Source organism: Pollicipes pollicipes, unplaced genomic scaffold (genome assembly GCF_011947565.3).
Source record: "Pollicipes pollicipes isolate AB1234 unplaced genomic scaffold, Ppol_2.1 Scaffold_4295;HRSCAF=5057_pilon_pilon_pilon, whole genome shotgun sequence".
In the NCBI taxonomy this organism is placed as follows: Eukaryota; Metazoa; Arthropoda; class Thecostraca; order Pollicipedomorpha; family Pollicipedidae; genus Pollicipes; species Pollicipes pollicipes.
In genome coordinates this window covers 14,530,439-14,534,859 of record NW_023596461.1, presented here as the reverse complement: position 1 = coordinate 14,534,859, position 4,421 = coordinate 14,530,439, and positions in this window count along the sequence as shown.

Below are 4,421 nucleotides of genomic sequence, written 5' to 3'. Positions count from 1 at the left end.
GGCCATGGTCCTCTTGTCCACCCACCCCCTTTGACGCGCTGCGAAGCGCGCCAGAAACTGTCCGCCGTGTGAAAAGGTCATAACGCTGAAGCTTCGAGAAATTATCACTGTGATGTTAATGGCTGTTACATATTTCATACGGCCATTTGCTGACGTCATGCGCTGTGATTTGAGAGGCATGCACAAGGAATGTGATGTCCTCAATCATTTACATTTTCAGGCTTTTGGTGAAAGCCTTCCTAAGCTTAATTAGAAATCTGAGCACCTGCCGAGATATTCTCGAAACTGTGCGGTTTGTGCAGTCCTAGGTCGGGAACCGGAACAGTTTCACCATGCAAGCCACTGTACAAGTAATATGCGTTAGATTATATCATTGAGTTCCCGGAGAACATCGGTTACAAGCACTCTGAAATGCTTGGTCTTAATGTAAATATATTACAGGTCACTCAAACAAATAAAAAACATGTGAAAACGCCCGGATTACAGAATGAACGTTTTGACTTTCAGTGACACTCTCGGACGTCGCATCAAGGGTAACCAACGACCGCTCGTCGCAATGACCCCTAGCTCTCTCGCAGCTGTAATGGCGGGGTATGCCATCAGCTCCAGACAGTCTGGAGTGCAGCTGCAATGCCGGGGTATGCCATCAGCTCCAGACAGTCTGGCGTGCAGCTACAATGCCGGGGTATGCCATCAGCCGCAGACAGTCAAGACCATGCGGCCCACGGGAGGGCTGCCATCACCGCCGCTGCGTGCCAGGCGACACAGCATGGCCACGACTCGCACCGTGGTCAAGCTGCCCTAGGCCGTGGTCAGGGTACTAGGGGGCCAGGCCAGTCGACTCGAACAGGGGGCCAGGGCGATTACACCTTGTTCCAAAGGACAGGTGGCGAAAAATTCGTATGTTGACTCTAGCTGCAATATCTGCGCTGGCGCAATTCGCTAGGACTTCATCGGGTCATGTAAACAGCGAACTGGGCGCCTTCAGTAGCATGAAGGCAGTCCTTAACACTAGGAAAGGTCGCGATCTTTCGCTGGCGCGGAATGACCGCGGCCTGCCTTGAGAGGGCCCACCGCTTCAAGTCAGCCACTGCTTCGGTGGTTACGTGACCGATCTCGTTAGGGGCTCAGTAGGAGGACGGCTTGAGTCCTAGTACCTACCTCGGCCTCTCATGCTTGCTCCATATTCACTATACTCACCATGTTATTTAAGACACGCAAAACTACTCTTGATTAAGGGAGAGGCAGATTACCCCCCCCCCCCCTTACCCTGGATATGTCGAGAACTGCTTGACCGATTATCAAAAGTGAAACGGCGTTCTTGCGCTTCGGAGAAGGCTTACGTTCCTTAAAATGTCTTCAACATTTCTTATAATGGGGCCGCTGGGCGCAGAAAACAAAAATTATCATGGCGTTTTGAATCCATCAATGGAGGCGCGTTTATGAACCACTGTCGACACTTCTAACGCATCTCAATATAAAATTATTACAAAAAAGCGTGTCAAGGCGACATTTTAAAGCTCAACTTAATGGGCCTATGTAGAAAAAATGGACGGGTGATAAAAACAAATAAAAAACCAGGCTTGAGTGAGTTCATGCCTGCAAATTCGATGGTCTCCCTTTATGTGGTCAGAAAATAAAGCTAACTCCCAAAAGCACGTCATAGGGGATGCCAGGGCAGTGAAAAGAGAAGGCTAAGTGAGAAGAAGATCTTGGCTGTCGGCCGCAACGCTGAAATCCGCATGCAATGAACTGCGGTACTCATATAGCGTGTGTGAGCATGCGTGGCGGACGTTCCCAGGTTTTAAAAGGAGGGAAGCATGGGCATGTAATTTGGACGTGGTCTATTGAAGTGGCCCTGCCGCCCGCTAACCCCCAGCTGTTGGCAGCCATGGTCTCCATGTTATGCAATAGCCCTTTCCCTCTTCGCTTGTCGTTGACTTGCCTCTGACATGCGATTGTTTTTTAAATGGTGTTTACTGCACATAAATGAAAGTGTGATGTAGTATGTTGTTTTGGCGCATCATGTTTCAAGTGGTACAAGTCCCGTTAATTTTATTCTTGGAGGCGTCCGTGTAATTTTTTGCCCTTCCTCTGTCTCATCACGTTTACGTTTCTTTATTAGCCATTCGCAGCACGTCAGAGCTGGCTTAGGTTAGGAATTTTAGCTCTCTGGACCCAATTTAACCCCGCTTGAACACGCCTTTCCCACTTTACATATTAAACCGTTGTATAAATGTTGGTAGAAGTTGAAAGCCTTTGCATCTAGACGCCGAGTACTGTTCCGTATATACCTGCTTTGAAGACCCGCAGTGCTTTTTACACTGCGTAAAAATATCCCCTTTTTCAAGCCTAGAGCCGTCTCTGTCATGCTAACGTTGGTATAAAGCAAGAACGACATCTATCGTGTGATTGTTACATTTACCGGAAACTGCAACAAAATCTGTAAGTGCGAGGGAGTGTGCATAATCCAGTGGAGATCGCAATCTCAGAATTACCGCCAAATCCGCTAGAGGTCCAAATTCGCTTGAATCCACTTCCAAAATTTGACCCTTGGACCACCTCTGCGCATGCCACGTATTTTACATTAGCTCACACCTGCGAAATAAAGCAGCTTAGAGAGTAACTGTTGTTGACCTGATTTCTCTTATTGCGGTAACTGTAACGAATATTCGATGCAATTTGGCAAGTGTTATCGCAGAATTCTTTGCTGCTTGTACCACGTTGTACCAAGCGTAATTCAAAAGATAACGGAGTGAGGTTCACGCATGTTAGGATCAGCCCCTATTTCCTGATCTTTATCTCACCGGTCGCTCCCGCACGCTGAGATTGGCCCCTTTTACCTGATTTGGCGCCCACAGACCGCGACCCTTGATGGTTAACTACCGGTGATGACGCACCCATGGACAACATAACATCAGTTCCAACTGTCTTGGCACGCGCCATTCTTAGGTTAAACGAACCCCAAAGTATATGTTTATTGGCCATTGGCTTTGATGCCACATCAAACACCAGTAGCACTGACAGCTAACGGCGGGATGCTGCTAAAATCCAACGGAAGATTTTTGTTCCCGGCTTCCGATTAGCGCTGTAAAATTTCAATTTTTGCGCTAGCGGGGGGGGGGGGGCGGGAAGTATATGCGACTGTCCCCTCGTCAGACGAAGTGGAGAAAAATGCCCATCTGTTGAAGGAAAAATGTTAGGCATACTTGATGCGACTTGATATGACAGCGGGAGGAACAGTGTCGAATAGCTCTTGGCAACTACATCATATATGACCAATTGTCCGCGCGCGTGCGTGCGTGCGTTCGGGAGGGCGTGCGTGTGTGTCATTGGAGTTTTATGACGCACTCAGCTGCTGAGGCTCTATGGTGTTGCCCGTCTTTCGCCCTGGCCGGAAGCGAGGGGTACACCCAGAATTTGCAGCAGCTTAACTGTTACACTATCAATACCTTTATATTACCAGTAAGACGCCTTATGCGGCGTGGAATCAGTAAGATGGTAACCAATTAAAGCATAACGTTTATCACTTACCATCACATAGATTAAGCCAAAGACTAAACAGATGGACTTGACAACGTCGGCAATCGATGCTACTTGTTTGGTCAATGCGTGCCATTGAAGTCAGCCGTTCTTGGCAATTCGACTCACTTGTAGGCGACCAAATCAGTTAACTTCAAGTGATTCACGATTTAAACAGTTTTGACCACAGCTTTGCGAAAATAATTTCAAATGTTTTGGAGGATTATATGCCAGAAAAGTAAAGTACTACACAACGGCACCGTTCGCATAAACCGATATCTACTTGACCCCATTAGAACCAACCGTCTTGTGTTTGAGATTGGTTTCGGATAAGGTGCCGTTAACTGTTAAATGACTACTGAGGTACCTATATCCTGGATGGCTTTGAGATCTGTCAGTGAGCTATGACCCGTACATTCATCCAGCAGCGGCGAGAGAACAGAGGTGATGGACAGCTATCGCCAAACTACCTCAGATATCCTACGGTCTTCTGAACCTATGAGATCCAACAAGACACGACGCGTGTTCAGCTCAAACACAGACATAATTTTTATCTAGCCCAAGGCATGGTTCCTGGTTGGTTTGCAGCTTGTTCGTAATGCTCAGCGCATGTACACACCTCAGTGCAGCGCGGAACACAGCTAGGCCGCGCGTGCGATTAGTTCTCCTGTAAGAACATGAGAATAAAAACGAGAACAGGGACTGTACCGCACGTGGGCCCAGCCGAAGACATGTATGTACGACAATTAAACCGTGCGGCACATTCAGAGGTCGGTCCGAAGTCCGGTGCAACGTGGCGTAAACAGATGATTCACTCACCCGCGAACGTCTTCTTGTCAACTTAATATGATACGCTCATACAGCTCATACAGCTCGGTCCTAGTGAGCCGGTGAATGGT